Raw genomic sequence first — 17,242 nt, 5'->3', positions numbered from 1 at the left:
GTCCAGGGAGCTTCTCTCTAATATGGTGCTGCAATCCTAAGGTCTGTCCCTAGGCTTCCCATGGGTGTTTCCCCTGGTGCCAGTGGTTGGGGCCTGGTGAATCAACTTGGGCCCACCACTGCTTTGTCTCTCTGTCTGAGGCTGCAATACTTGCCTGGGTCCCAGAGGGTGAGTGGGGCTAGACTTGCATGTCCCTTGGTCCAGGTGCCCTGCAGCCAATTCTTGTTCACAGTGAGGGGGAGGAGGAGGGAGAGTTTCTGAGATTTAGAATTTATGCTAGTAGTGGTCCTTCTAGAAGTTCTTTCTGGCCAAATTGTTAAGCGGGTCTACTGCAGGGGGCTTCCCTGTGGCTCACTTTGCTGCTGTCTGGGCGTGGGCAGCCGCCTGGCTGATTTAAGACAGGGACTGGCCTGGGCTGCAAGCTCCACAAGATGGCTGCAGGTGCCTCACTCAGCTTCCTTCTCACAGCTGGGCTTGGAGTAGTTTGTACTGTTTAAAGGAGCCTCCTGCATTTTAAATTCTGTCTTTTCAGCTGTTTTTAATTGGGTGAGCTGAAGAGAGGCCTGCTCCCTGCCCCACCCCCTCTTCCCTCCCCAGGTTCCAGTTAGGACCTGAGTCTTGTTTTCTATTCTGGTAACCACCTTCCAGTCTCTCCAGGGCTCCCACTATGTAGGATCCAGCCATAGAGCATTAGCCCGTCACTCACCCTCAATTATGCTTTCATTCGTTGCTTCCTTTCTGTGACGCGAGGAGATTGGGCCGACAGCCTTGTTCGCTTCCGCCATCTTCCTAACATTCAAAGCTCTTGTAAGCACTAAAGGTGTTCCGGTTCGGATCTGAAATGTTGATCGGTCCTCAACGCAGCAGTATTCAGAAGTGGGGCCTCTGGGATGTTGTTGCATCATGAAAGTTCTGACTTTATCAGTAGTAGATTCATTAATAACAATGTGCTATTGGGAGGTGGTGGAAATTTTGGCAGGTGGGGTCGAGTAGGAGGGTGTGCTCTTAAAGGGTATATTTTGTCCCTGACTCTTGATCACTCTCTCTTGCTCTTGCTTCTCAGCCATGCGCTGAGCTGCTGTGCTGCAGCTTGCTCTCCCCACCGTGATGTTCTGCATCACTAGAGGCACAGAAACGACCGAGCCAAGTAACCATGCACCAAAACCAAAACTCTTCCTCCTTTAAGTTGACCCGCGCAGGCACTTTGTCACAGTAATAGAAAGCCAACTAACAAAAAAGAAAAGTTTAAGTAGACATATTAAATGACCCAAAAGCAAATAAAAGATGCTCAACACAGGGCTTGGGTTGTGGCTCAGTGGTAGAGCGCTTACCTAGCATGTGTGAGGCGTTGGGTTCGATTCTCAGTACCACATAAAAATAAATAAAATAAAGGTATTGTGTCCATCTTCTTAAAAAAAAAAAGGATGCTCAATATAGATAGTCATTAGAGAAACAGAAATCAAAACCATGATGAGGTATCACTTCACAACCACTGATTTTCCCAAAACAAAGAAACTAACAAGTGTTGGTGAAGAGAATGTGGAAAAGTTGGAACCTTTGCATACAGCTATTGGGAATATAAAATAGTACCACTGTTACGGAAAATATTTGGAATGTCCAGAACAGGCAAATCCATAGAAACAGAAAGTACATCATTGATTGCCAAGAACTAGGTACTGGGTAGGTTGGGGGAATGAGGAGTGATTACCCCCTGGATATGAGCAGGGTGATGAAAATGTTTTAGATCTAGTTAGAAGTGGTGGTTGCATAACAATGTGAATATACTGAATTCCATTGAATCAACCACTTTAAAATGGTTAGTTTTATGTAAATCTGCAATAAAAAAAACTTTGAAAAATAGGGGGCTGGGGTTGTGGCTCTGCAGTACAGTGCTTGCCTAGCACATGTGAGGTGCTGGGTTCAATCCTCAGGAACATGTAAAAATTAATAAACAAAAAAAATAAAGGTAGTATGTCCAACTTCAACTAAAAATATGTATTTAAAAAAAATAGATAGCTGGGCAGGTGCAGTGGCTCATACCTCTAATTCCAGCTACTTAGGAGGCTGAGGTAGGAATATCAGAATTTCAAGACCAGCTTCAACAACTTAGTGAAACCCTGTCTCAAAAAATAAAAAGGTCTGAGGATATACCTCAGTGGCAGAGTGCCATTGGATTTAATCCCCCATACTTCAGAGGAAAAAATAGATTTTCTTACATTTAGATGTCATTATTAACAACAAAACACTAGCAACTACTATAGCCACCTGGTGGTCAGACAGAGACAAGGTCTGAGGAATAACAACCTTGTAGGATGGCAGAGCAAAAAGGTAGATGGAACCTGGGTTCTACATATGTTGTCAAGCCATTTAATAAAGTCTGATACAAACCACTCTTTTTTAGGATTATTGTTGGTGTTTTTGCTGCTATTTGGTGCTGAACGTTGAACCCACAACCTTACACATACTAAAGCATGTGCTCTAACACTGAACTACACCCCAACCCATGAATTTTCATTTTGTGAAATAATAAATTCTCTTATCAAGAAGTTTTGGGGATGGAACCTTTTGCCAAATGCTTTTTTCCTTTTATTTATATTGGCTTCCGGGAAGCTGCTGGGCTTCTGAAAATTCCCTGAATGATTCCAGGTACTCCCATAATCATTTTCAGGCACCACAGCTTTTGAGAGCACTCATACTTACTTACAGAAAGCAGACATGCACCATTTTTGCTGCTATATGAGTCAAACCCTGTGAGCCTAACCATTCCAGACCTTTCATAAATGGAGATTAGAACTGGAGAGAACACAGTTCCCTTCTATCCAGATCTTATCAGCAGTCGACAGGCACTTCAGATACTACAATCAGAAGGAACATGATGTTCAACAGAATGGATATCTCCCTGTTCAATCCCAGTCTCACTTCAATTAATTTTAATGGTTCCCTATATGCTGTTTGGGAGCCTCTTTCCATTCCTACCACATGTAGGTGCACGTAAACACATGTACACACAGACGTACACACACACACACACACACACACACACACACACACATACACAATGTTTCCACCTCATAGAATATTCCTGAAGATTTTTTTTTAATTTTAAAAATCATTTAGAAGTCATATTGCCACAAAACCTTCTATCCAATTCTACCTCAGCCTCCTCCATCCCATCTCCCAAGAAAACTACCTTGCTGGAAGTAGAAAGAAGGTAGAAAGGCAGATTGCCAGTTCCTGCCTCTGCAGCATACTAGAGCTATGTATCCTCGAGGATACTTGAGCTATGCCTGTAGGTGTCCCACAATAGCAGTATGATGGCTGAGATGTGAGGTGTCCCCCCAAAACTCATATGTAAGAGACCATGCAAGAAAGTTCAGAGGTGAAATGATTGGATTAGGAGAGCCTTAACCTGATCAGTGCATTAATCCCCTGATAGGAATTAAATGGATGGTAACTGTAAGCAAGTTACAGGGTGTAGCTGGAGGAGATAGATCACTGGGGGTATGCCTTTGGGGTTTATATTTTGTTCTGTGGTGAGGGGAGATCACTTTCTCTACTTCCTGATTGTCATGTCCTGAGCTGCTTTCCTCCTCCATACCTTTCTGCCCTGATGTTCTGCCTCACCTTGGGCCAAGAGCAATGGAGTTGGCCTTCTATGAACTGAGACCTCTGAAGTTTATTTGAGCCCCAAATAAACTTTTCCTCCTCTAAAATTGTTCTTGTCAGATCTTTTGGTCACAGCAACAAAAAGCTGACTAAAACAGGAAGCTGTATCTGATATTCAGTAGAAACCAAGGCAGAGTCTCCTTTGCATTCTCTAAGACATTTTCTATGAAGAGCTTCATAAATGTCTGTTGATTTGACTTGGGTATCAGGTGTAACAAATCCCAACTAGCACTTATTTGATGCTGCACAACTGACAAGATGTATCATATTATTTAGTTGGAGCTACAGTTCCTCAAGTTCCACACTTTATAATTAGAAGCCAAAGAGAAGTCAGGGAGAGTGATTTTCACAGAGCCACACTCCAGAAGCAGCATCCAGGACTCTATCTCAGACTTTCTCACCTCATATCTCTTGTTCTTTGTCTATTTGTCCTCTTTTGCATATATCTGGGGCCCAGCTGCCAGTACTTAGCCCTCACAGGCCTCCTCTAGAAGGTCCCCTGCCCTAGTCCCATGCCCACAGTCTGGGCTGCCTGATATTCCTTTTCCTAACCTCATTATTAGAGCCTCTCTCTGCAACTGTTCTAAGAAAGGCTGCTTTCATGGTCAAGCTCATGAACTGGGGAGGATTGCCCTGCAGGACTGACATCAAGAACACAATCTCTAGAAACCCACCAGAAGCACCCACTGTACCTCTATGGCACTCTTTATTTTCCCAAAAGACAGTATCATAAAAAGTATGAATGCAAATGGCGATATTACCAAAAGTTCTCTATGGGTTTAATGCAATGCCAATCAAAATCCCAATGGCATTTCTTCTAGAAATAGATAAAGCAATCATGAAATTCATATGGAAAAATAAAAGACCCAGAATAGCAAAAGCAATTCTAAGCAGGAAGTGTGAATCGGGAGGTATAGCGATACCAGATTTCAAACTATATTACAGAGCAATAGTAACAAAAACAGCATGGTACTGGTACCAAAACAGGCGGGTGGACCAATGGTATAGAATAGAGGACACAGACTAATCCACAAAGTTACAACTATCTTACATTTGATAAAGGGGCTAAAAGCATGCAATGGAGGAAGGATAGCATCTTCAACAAATGGTGTTGGGAAAACTGGAAATCCATATGCAACAAAATGAAACTGAATCCCCTTCTCTCGCCATGCACAAAAGTTAACTCAAAATGGATCAAGGAGCTTGATATAAAATCAGAGACTCTGCGTCTGATAGAAGAAAAAGTTGGCTCCGATCTACATATTGTGGGGTCGGGCTCCAAATTCCTTAATAGGACACCCATAGCACAAGAGTTAATAACAAGAATCAACAAATGGGACTTACTCAAACTCAAAAGTTTTTTCTCAGCAAGAGAAACAATAAGAGAGGTAAATAGGGAGCCTACAACATGGGAACAAATTTTTACTCCTCACACTTCAGATAGAGCCCTAATATCCAGAGTATACAAAGAACTCAAAAAATTAAACAATAAGATAACAAATAACCCAATCAACAAATGGGCCAAGGACCTGAACAGACACTTCTCAGAGGAGGACATACAATCAATCAACAAGTACATAAAAAAATGCTCACCATCTCTAGCAGTCAGAGAAATGCAAATCAAAACCACCCTAAGATACCATCTCACTCCAGTAAGATTGGCAGCCACTATGAAGTCAAACAACAACAAGTGCTGGCGAGGATGTGGGGAAAGGGGTACTCTTCTACATTGCTGGTGGGACTGCAAATTGGTGTGGTCAGTTTGGAAAGCAGTATGGAGATTCCTGGGAATGCTGGGAATGGAACCACCATTTGACCCAGCTATTGCCCTTCTTGGACTATTCCCTAAAGACCTTAAAAGAGCATACTACAGGGATACTGCCACATCGATGTTCATAGCAGCACAATTAACAATAGATAGACTGTGGAACCAACCCAGATGCCCTTCAATAGATGAATGGATAAAAAAATGTGGCATTTATACACAATGGAGTATTACGCAGCACTAAAAATGTCAAAATCATGGAATTTCCAGGGAAATGGATGACATTAGAGCAGATTATGCTAAGTGAAGCTAGCCAATCCCTAAAAAACAAATGCCAAATGTCTTCTTTGATATAATGAGAGCAACTATGAACAGAGCAGGGAGGAAGAGCAGGAAGAAAAGATTAACATTAAACAGAGTCATGAGATGGGAGGGAAAGGGAGAGAAAAGGGAAATTGCATGGAAATGAAGGGAGACCCTCATTTCTATACAAAATTACATATAAGAGGTTGTGAGGGGAATGGGAAAATAAACAAGGAGAGAAATGAATTACAGTAGATGGGGTAGAGAGAGAAGATGGGAGGGGAGGGGAGGGGGGATAGTAGGGGATAGGAAAGGTAGCAGAATACAACAGTCACTAATATGGCAGTATGTAAAAATGTGGATGTGTAACCGATGTGATTCTGCAATCTGTATTTGGGGTAAAAATGGGAGTTCATAACCCACTTGAATCAAATGTATGAAATATGATATGTCAAGAGCTTTGTAATGTTTTGAACAACCAATAAAAAATTAAATTTAAAAAAGTATGAATTCTCAGAGAAGTCAGAAATGGCCTTTATCTTTTGGCCTTTCCCCTTACCCTTTCCTATTTAAATCCCAGAAAATTCCTGGTGGACACCATAATGTTAGAAATTGAATAAGGACTTAGAATTAGTTTCCTATTGTTGCCATGACAAATTACTACAAACATAGAGGCTTAAAACAACACAAATTTATGTTACAGGACCATATAGGACCATAGATCAAAAGTCCAAGTACAATGTGGCTCAGCTGAGTCTTCTGTTCAAGAGTTTCTCAAAAACAAAATCAAGGTGTTGGAAAGGCTATAATCTTTTTTGGAGGCTTTGGGGATGAATCTGCTTCCATGCACATTTCGATTGTTGACACACATTCAGTTCCTTGTTACTACAGGGCTAAGGTCCCTATTTCCTTGCTGGTTGCCAGCTAGGAGACTCAGATCCTCACTGCATTCCTCCCTCCATCTTCAAGGTCTTCTCATGCTTTGAATCTGACTTTCTCTTCTGCTGCAGCCCTTCTGCATTTAAGGGTTCATGTGATTACATTAGGTTTGCTGGATAATCCAGGATAATCTCCATATTGTAAGGTTAGCTGATTACTAACTTTAATTACATCTGCAAAGTTCTCTCTGCTGTACAACATAGTAGTAATACCAGAGGGTGGAGATTATGAGAGTCAAAATTGTGTTCACTACACTCTGCCTTCATGTAGACCCCATGGTTCTCATTCATTCCACATGTAAAATACATTCACTCCACCCCAAAGTCCCCAAATATCTCATCCCACTATGGCATCAACTCAAAGTCCAAAAAAAATCTCATCTAAATCTCATTAGTTCAAAAGTCCCTCATGTTATCATTTGTATCATCTAAATTAGATACACATGAGGATTTGGGTGTAATCTCTTAAACACAACTCTAGGGCACAATCCCTCTCCATCTGTGTATGTGTGAAACTAAAGAAACAAGTTTGCTTTCAACATAAAATTATGAGACAGACATAGGATCAAGTTATGCTTCAAAAACATGGGAAATGGAAGGTTAAAAATGAATCACGGTTCCAAAACATTTTTAAATCCAGCCAAACTCCATTAAGTTTCAAGCCTTCAGAATAATCCTCTGTTGGCTCCTAACTTTACTTTCTGGGCTCTCAGCTTCACTTTCTGGACTCCTGTTTCCCTCTCTGAGTCATGCTTCCTTTTTCATTAAAGCTGGTACATGCTTGTACCTGAATATTTGAATCAACTTGCTTCCTTCTAGCAGAATTTTGTTAATCTTATAGCCTTCTTTGTTTCACACACTCTGTTCCTTTTGGTCCCTGGCAATAGTGTTTCTATTGGTGTAAAATTCTCAAGAACTTTATGAATCTCCTGTGAATGTTCATAGGGATTCACTCCATTAGAAAGAAGTCAGGTCTATAAACCGTTTTTTAATTAATTTATTTGTTTTAATTAGGTATATATGACAGCAGAATGCAATTCAATTCATAGTACACATACAGAGCACAATTTTTCATGTTTCTGGTTGTACACAAAGTAGAGTCACATGATTTGTGTCTTCATACATGTACTTAGGCATTGTCTTTCCTACTCCACTGTCCCCTCCCTTCCACTCTCTCCCCTTTGCCCTATATAAAGTTACTCCATTCCTCCCATGCTTTCACCACCATCCATTCCCATTATGGATCAGCATCCTCATATTGGAGAAAATATTCTGCACTTGTCTTTTTGGGACTGGCTAACTTCACTTAGCATAACATTCTCTAACTCCATCCATTTACCTGCAAATGCCATGATTTTATTCTCTTTTAATGCTGAGTAATATTCCATTGTGTGTATATACCATAGTTTCTGTATCCATTCATCTACTAAAGGGCATCTAGGTTGGTTCCACAGTTTAGCTATTGTGAATTGAGCTGCTATAAACATTGATGTGGCTGTGTCCCTGTAGTCTGCTGATTTTAAGTCCTTTGGGTATAGACCGAGGAGTGGGATAGCTGGGTCAAATGGTGGTTCCATTCCAAGTTTTCTAAGGAATCTCCATACTGCTTTATAAACCTTTTTGAGATACTCTATTTCCTATTTTTGGGTTTGTTAAAATGGCTGAGGAATCATGCCCTTAAGGTTTCTCCAGAGACTCTGGTTTGATTGCAGTGATCTGTAAGTCACACCTTTAACCTCTTCAGAGAGCCTTTTTGTGACTAATACTTTGACCTTTGTAATCTGAACAGGCTAAGAATTTCCCAAGTCATCAAGCACATTTTTGTTTAATTATTCTTCCCTCTATTTATCTCTTTCCTCTCCCATTTTACTATAAAGGAAGAAGAAACCAAGCTGTACTTTCAATATTTTCCTGGGAAATCTCCTCAACTCAATATCCAAGTTTCTCTTTTCACAAGTTCTACTAATTTCACAACACAGTTCTGCTAAGTTTTCTACTACCATAACAATCTCCTTTATACCAGTTTCCAAAAACATGTTTCTCACTGTCTCAGAAGTCCTTTTCATCAGTATTCTCCAAGTCCAGATTTCTGCCAAATCTCGTTATTTAGGCATTCTCTAAGGTGATTTAAGATTTCTTTGTAACTCTTCTTAATCCCCCTGAGCCCTCACCAACAGTCTCCATGTCCATATTTCTACTAACAGTTTGTTCAAGGCAATCTAAGCTTTTTCTCAATCATGCGGCCATGTTGTAAGTTAGTGTCATTTCTTAGACTCCAAGGCTTCCACATCTGCACAATAATTGTAGTTTCAATTTCTAGGGGTACTCCACAGAATGATCTTAATCTTCCTCTGAGTGGCTTCAGATTGTAGCCATCATCAGGTTTCATAAGAAAAAGAATGTCATCAAACCACCCAGTGGTCACATTTTGGCCAGTTCAAAGAAGGGGGAGGAGTCAAGTTGTTTGCTTCTCTTGAAATCAGGAGTGGGCTGGTGGTCTCTAAGACAGTGACCCCTTTGTCTTCTAGTTCCCAATGCTTGGCACAATTTCAAAGCCTGACAGACAACCAGCCAACAGTCAAATTTTAATTTAACCATAGCCATTACTTGGCACTATCCTAAGTAATCCACCCACTACTACTGGTGAATTACAGAAGAGGGAGTGAGGCACAGAGAAGGGACCTACCCAAGATTACAAAGCTGTTAAGGATTAGAATTCAGGCAGTCTAACTGCAGATCCTGTTATTCACTATTATGCTATGCTAGCAAAGTGTCATCATTCAGCCCAACTCCTCTTATTCAATAGGGTTAGAAGAGGTGACTAGAGGAAGTCCCCCACCCCACCCCATCATCTCCAACTGCACCATGACAAAAGAGAGAGGCCAAAACCAGAATTTGGGAAGAGGCAGAAAATAAAGAAGTGGGACATTAACTGCTAAAAATTTAAACTCAATCTATTTCCTCATGTCTTTGGTCTCATTGCAGCTCAAAGCTGACCTCCCAGATCTCTAGACTATCAACCTAGGATGCTGAGAAATTCTAGAGTCAGGGAGCAAAGTGAAAAGAGAATCAGTTATGGTCTCCACAGGGCCAAGCCATGCTGAGCACACAGTGAGGATCAATTAAAAAAAAGTTGATTGAATCATATTTTAAAATATTTTCTTTAATTATTGTGTCTATCAGCATGGAAGAAAATACTGTTTAAAATCTAAACTCAGTATAACCAACCATTTTGCCATCTAAGTGAAAATTCTGATTCTTGAGAAATAGATCTCTCCATTGTTTCTCTCCCTCAAAACGGCTGGTCAAGGAAAGAAAAAGAAATGTTAAAATGTTAACATTTTAACAGAAATGTTAAAGCCTCTGCACTCTAACATGCTACTCAAGGTGAGGTCGCAAACTGGCAAGGCGTGGGCCTGAGCTGGCTCACAGACCTGTTTTGTTTGGCCTGCAGAGTGTCAGCCTGCACAGCGGTTTCTTTTCCCTCAGTGTTTAAAATTGGAAATAGTTGCCAACATAGAAAAAAAATAAGCAAGTATCCTGTGACAGATGTATTGCAAATAAGTTCTACTGTTCTGCAGCTTGCCAAAATTCTTAGTCATGGATTCTGATAAACAAAAGTTAAGAACTTTAATGAAATACAATTTATCAATCCTTTCCTTTATGGTTAGTGCTTTGGATGCCCTGGTTTTAAAAACAAACTCTATGAAATTCATGAAGATATTCGCCTATGGTTTCTTCTAGAAGCTTTGTTTTACCTTTCATATTCATAAGTATGATACATATTGAATTAATATTTGTGCATGGCAGGGATTCCAGGTTCATTTTTTTCCATATGGATATCCAATTGCTTCAGTGCCATTTATTGAAAAGACCATGCTTTCCACCACTGAATTATGATGGCTTTTATTGTAAATCAAGGGATTGCATATGTGTGGGCTCTCCATTCTGTACCATTAATCTGTCTATCATTTCAAACAATATATACTGCACTGTCTCAATTAATATAGCTTTATAAGTCTTGAAATCTGCTAGTCTAAGTCTTCCAATTTTGTTCTGGAGGATTATCTGGATGATTCTTTGGGTTGAACACTTAAAATTTGAGCATGCATGTTACATCTACAACAAAAAAATACACAAAAAGGACTTGCAGGGGTGGTGAGGGAGATGAGTTATGGAGTTTCTCAAGGAACCAGAAATATAGCAACAAAGGAGCCTGCATGGCAATAATATAGTGTTGCCTTTATAAACAGGTAGGTAGGTTCCAACTTGCCATAGTCTCTACCATTCCTTCTTGTTTCCTATCCCTGAAGCACATGTGCCAGTGCCACTTTTCATCTTACTCCTTACTCACTTTCCTCACTCATATTGCTGCCTGAGCCCTGGAGGTATTTGAATTAATGGATTAATTTGGCAGAGCTTTTTCATGAAGCTTTGGACACATGAAGGGGAATCCCTGGTAGTGGTGAGGAGGCGGCTAATTGCTCTAGATAATTGTGGACAAAAACATCAATCTCTCTGTCTCTCAGAATTTCCAGAAAGCCCAGGATGTTGGCTCCCACCAAGCATGGGTTAAGGTCCAAGCCAATTTCATTTGAATTTCAAAGAACCTGCATCACAATTCTCTGTATCTGTATTTAATTTGTTTTGCTCTCCTTTATTCTATTCTCCAAGCATTATCTTTCTTTTCCTTGGCTTTCCTTCAACCATTCTTTGGGTGGTGGGAGGAGCAATAATGCAGATTAAATCCAGGGCCTCATGCATGCTAGGAAAGTGCTCTACCACCAAGTACATCCCCAGCCCTTTATTTCAAATTTTATTTTGAGACCAGGTCCAAGTTTCCCAGGCTGGCCTCAAATTTGTGATCCTCCTGCCTCAGCCTCCCAAGTAGCTGGGGTTACAGGTGTGTGCCACTGAACCTAGCCTTGTAGTTTTGATTAAGTCTATTATGTGGTGGAGGCATGCACCCCACTCTGTAGTGCTACCAGGAATGAGAGTAATCCCAGTGGCTTGGGAGGCTGAGACAGGAGTATTGCAAGTTCAAACCCAGCCTCAGCAATGGCAAGACACTAAGCAACTCAGTGAGACCCTGTCTCCAAATAAAATACAAAATAGGGCTAGGGATGTGGCTCAGTGGTTGAGTTCCCCTGAGGTCAATCCCCAGTACCCACCCAGCCAAAAGAATAAGAGGTGTATTCTTCCGACAAAATTTAAAAATACCACTGAGTAAAAGTCAGCTTTTATTATCACCATGCACCCGGAATTCTAAACCATGTCAATGACAAAATACTCTCCCCCCAAAATATTTTATTGTTCTATATTCTAAGAAATTACTATGGCTGTACACACACATACACAATTTATGCATTCTGATGATGATGATGCTCTTCTCACATGTGAATCTTGACAATTTACACAGCTTCTGTGTCAATTCCTTCTGCCAAATATGTTAAAAGGATTTCAGAGCAAATAAAGGAAGATATGTCTGGGTTATTAAGCTAATACTAGGTCCTTTTCAGTCTGTTTGAAAGAAAAATGCAATGAGGGCAATACCATTCAGATACCTGCAAATACTGTTGTTCATACTTTCCAAATATATTTAAAAAACACTATGTCAGGACTCTTTGAAGTTGGAGTTTGCCCTGGAGATGTTCCACTTGGAGTTTTTTTCTCTTTCTTTTTTATTTCAAGACAGGATTTCACCAAGTTCCTTAAGGCCTTAAGGCTGCTGAGGCTGGTTCTGAACTTGTGATCCTCCAGCCTCAGCCTCTTGAGCTACTGGGATAATAGGTATGCGTCAATGCATTTGCTCTTAAATCTTGAAAGTAACTTTAATCTCAGGATCATGTATGCCTTCTCATTGGAAGACCTTCCCATCTGGCTTTGTGTCCAACCTTTGCCACCTCCTCTCCTCCACATTCCATGCCTATCCATCCCATCCACAGTATCATCTCTTTGCATTTCCCAGAATATACTATATGCTCACCTCACCTTGCTTTATAGCACATGCAACTCTCTCTACCAGGAACACCCTCTTCTTCCTAGTTAATGCTTTTCCCTCTTTAAGATTCTTCTTCCAGCCAGGTATGGTGGCATACTCCTGTAATTGCAGCAGTTCAAGAGGCTGAAGCAGGAGGACTGTGAGTTCAAAGCTAGCCTCAGTAACTCAGCAAGGCCCTAAGCAACTTAGTGAGACCCTGTGCCAAAATAAAATAAAAAAGGGCTGGAGGTGTGGTTCAGTGGTTAAGCATCCCTGAGTTCAATGAACTGCTACCCCCCGCCAAAAAAAGACTCTTCTTCCACAAAGCCTTCCCAGATCCCCACAGGCTGGTTTAGATGCCCCTCTTGTGTGTTCCTAAAGCTCAAAGCTAGACTACATTTCCTAGTCTCCCTTATGGTTAACCATTGTTATGTGGCTGAGTTTCAGGGAGTGAAATATGCATAGAAGTGATGTGTGTCACTTCTGTGGAGAGTAAATGTATCTTCTGTACTTTCTTCTCTTTTTACCACCCACTGGTTAGGAGAAAATTCCCCATCCCTAGAGGGCAATGAAGTCACACATGGAGGGAATCTCAGTCCCTGAATAATCAAAAGGAAAATGACCCAGTTATGAACATCAACCCTGGATGGTTACGTGAGTGACATTCACTGAACCCTTGGGGTTGTTCATTTCAGCAGTTAGCCTATCCTAATAACCTCACAGCAACTATCCCACTCTGCACTGCCACTCATTTATAGGTCTCTGCCCCAGTGAGGTGTGGGCTTCTTGAGAAAAGATGTTTTGTCTTCTTGGTCTCAAAAAGCTCCTAACATACAGTGCTTGGTTACACAGTTGGGACATGGTAACTATCTACAGAAAGAAGGCCAGGGGATAGAGTGAACCCATGGATGGATGCAGCAACAGAGCAGGAAATCCACTCAATAGGAGACTGGTTCCTCCTAAAATTATTCCAATTTTAAAAGTAAGAAACTGCAACTGGGGTGCAACAATGAGGTCAGGATTTTGAATCAATTCTTCTTGATCTTTCCTTGTCACCTCCACGCCAGCTAAGGATACCATGATGGAAAGATTCTTGAACAAAACAAAACTATTGAAAATAAAAAGCCAATAAACTGACCCCACATTAAGCCAAGTTTTCAGTCCAATGGACCTTTAAAATGTACTGTGAAGGCTGTGGCTGTAGCTCAGTGCCTAGCATGTGTGAGGCATTGGGTTTAATCCTCAGCACAACATAAAAATAAATAAAATAAAGGCATTCTGTCCATCTACAACTACAAATTTTTTTAAAAAATGTACTGTGAATTAGCCATGACATTCTGTAACTGCCAAGTGTTTACGGTATGCAAGCATTGAAGGACCTTAGATCATCAGGAGAGGAAAATAAGCAAGTCTTATTGATTTCATTGGAAAGACTGCCACCTCCTTTTCACATCACTTGCATTTAGTGCACATAAGACCAAATGGAAACCACAAAATATTGACACCAAGACTCCATAAGCCACATTTATTTTTAACATAGCACCCCAGTTTCACATCATGTACATTTTCAAAAGTTGGAGAGTCTTACTATGTTCTTCACAGATTTTTCAACAAATGTGAAAGAGAGGCAGTACAAGTTAGCTTGAGTCTACAAGTCACAATCCAAATATAGGACACTCTCAGGATTTATTTAAGGTCAGTATACATAATGTTCTTAATGCTTAGCAAATGAATGAAACTCTGGCTGAGTAAAATGTTAACACAACTTGTTAGCACATTATCATGAAAAGACAGAAGGCATCAAATATATACTTTGCTGTTACACTTTTTACTGTTCAATGTACCTGTAGTGAAAAAATATACATTTCTTTCTTTCTTTTTTTTTTTTTTTACTTTCGAGATTAAAATAGACCATCAGCTCATTCTCTCTTTGCCAATAGCTATGAAGACTAAAATGGCTCTTTTGGCCTCTGGCTCACTTAAGTATCTTATTTGTGCTGAAGACAAAAGAATGGCAGTGCTAAAGAAGACAGCATAGCTGGTTCCCAAGAAGGGTACAGTTGAAACTGTCACAAGTTGACAAAAATAACACAACTTAGTTGATCCAAGCTGCATACAATGGGGTTACATTTCAGTACCAGGGTAGAGCTCCTGGAAGGGACTTTAGGATCTAGTCCTGTTATTCAATAGAGTACTTTAGGATGGAACTGGTACTTGAAGGTTTCCTTACTGTAGTTCCTAAATTCCAGTTGAAGTCCTTTGAAAGTCTACTATCCTGCAGTCTTCAGAATTCTGAACCCACTTTCTCCAACCTACCTTAGCCATGAAATTTGCTTCAAATAAGATAGGAAAATTCATGACATGAAAAATAAGCATTCCCAATTACTGAAAGCAAAGCATGGCTTCCATAATTAGAATAAGCCCTATCAATTGAAAACCTGCAGTACTTCTTCAAAAAGTCTCCTTTACCATCATGTGTGTTAGTAAACATATGGAATAACTATGCAAATCTAAAAGCAACTATGTACCCATGCCACCTTCTCCCAACTGACACACAGGCTTCTTTGGGAATATTTTTAAAACAGCCTCTGAAAGACTGCTCTGGGGTGGGCAGCAGCTTTTAGAATCTGCTTGCATTACTTTTAAAGTCTGTCCCTCCATGTCTGCTGCTCTTTGTGTTGCTCTTGGGAGGGTCACAAACTAGATGCATTTCCCCTCACAAACAAGCGAAGCAGATGGCCCACAGAGTAATTCAAACTGCCACCGGTGACTGATCTATCTGTGTTGGTGGGCAGTCTCCCTTAGCCTGTGCTGAAGAATAAGCAAGACAGGCAGGCTTGGGGAATCTGAAAACCCAAATCCTCACCTCTCACTAGGAGCTCGAACCACACTGAGTCATGATGCAAAAACCATAACAAAACGCCCATAACTAAAGGATAAAATTCAACTGATCCTTTGAAATCAGTATTTTTAAAGAGTACACTTGAAACAGAGTAAACCAGTTGGAAAGAGAAACCAAAGTTACTTGTGTTTTATTTAACTAGAGAGGAAAGAAAGACCTCTTAACTGTTAACTCATTTTGTTTGCATTCATTATGTTCAAACCACAACCTAATGAGCCTACTTGCCAAAAATATGGGAGGGTCTGGTTGCTATGAGATGTAAAATTCATATTCTTATAATGTTAAAATCACATTCCCTTGATGATTTCTAGTCAGAAGGTGTAAATCTAGTTTGCATGGAACAAGTGCTTTTAGCTCTAAGGTGTTAATACTGCAATTGAGGTCTTTCCAACTATTGCTTAGAAGAAGACATTTGCAAATGCTTGCCTTAATTGCACAAAACACATTAATTCCAGATATTAACTTATTGATCATCTATGTACATATATCTATTATTACCATGGCTGTGAAATCATTTAAGAAACAGACAACTATTTAGAAACAGACTGCAGAATCAAATCACATCTAAAGAGAAAAACATTTTATGATAGTTCAGATATTGGTAAGAAATCAAAGGAAAATCCATGTTTTTGATCACTCACCCTGAAGTATGCTGAAATTGAACATTTTAGACCCAAGTAACCAAAGATATATTGAAGAAAACTATAACATAGTACATATTGAGTTCATTTCAATCACAGTAGTCTATTTTAAAAACAAACTCCCAGAATGGATATGGGAATGGAATCCATTCAAAGCAACAGCTGTCTAAAGTTCTGCCAAGAAATTCAGAGTAACTTATTGCATCATGAAAGGTGAGGTGTTCAGAAGAGCAAACAGTTCAATGATATTCTTTTCCTTCAGATTTTATTTTTAATCCAAGAGAAATTTCTAGATTGAAAACATGTTTTCATATTTTATGACTAATTAAGTCCATAAAATTCAACATGGTAAATAGGAAGAAAACCTTCTACTTTATTTTTATTATTGACAGAGGAGGACCTAACTTGGAATTGATAAAATTAGGCTGGCATCTCAACTCTACCACTATCTATCCCTTTCTATGGATTCTTGGGCCAGGAACTGCTGGTTTGTAGGAACTCTGATTTCCTTACATGCAAACCACAGGAGATGAGCACCAGTCCTGCCCAGATCTGACATTGTATTCTCCAGTGACATGCAGATGGGCACAGCTTTCACCTAAACTGACTCCTCTTGCAATTAGACCCAAGCACTTATATAATATTTGTAAAGAAGTTACTAAGGCAAATATCTGCCTTGATTTCAATATACACACCTGTGCCAGATAGTTACCACTTGGTTCATTTGGTTTTGCTTCAGGTCTGCCAAGTAGAGAGGTGGCAAAAGCAATAAGCCACATACAAGATGTGCTGAGGGACCCAATAAGCCCACTACCAGCTTCTACTGTGCTTTCATCTGTGAGACTGGAGGATCCCAATGGGGAAGACTGCTGAACAACAAGGTAATTAAATCCCCATAAATGGGGGCAACATTAACCTTCTGTCTGTAGAATTCTGCCCAATAAGCTAGCCTAATTTGGGAGCAGTTGTTTACAAGAGGTATCAATAAGCCAGACTTGCTGAAAATCACATAAAGCTCACAGAAACATTATCAGGAATCATAACCCT

The sequence above is a fragment of the Spermophilus citellus genome (assembly GCF_964194105.1).
Source record: "Spermophilus citellus genome assembly, chromosome: X".
NCBI classification, from domain to species: domain Eukaryota; kingdom Metazoa; phylum Chordata; class Mammalia; order Rodentia; family Sciuridae; genus Spermophilus; species Spermophilus citellus.
This window is presented reverse-complemented; position numbering follows the sequence as displayed.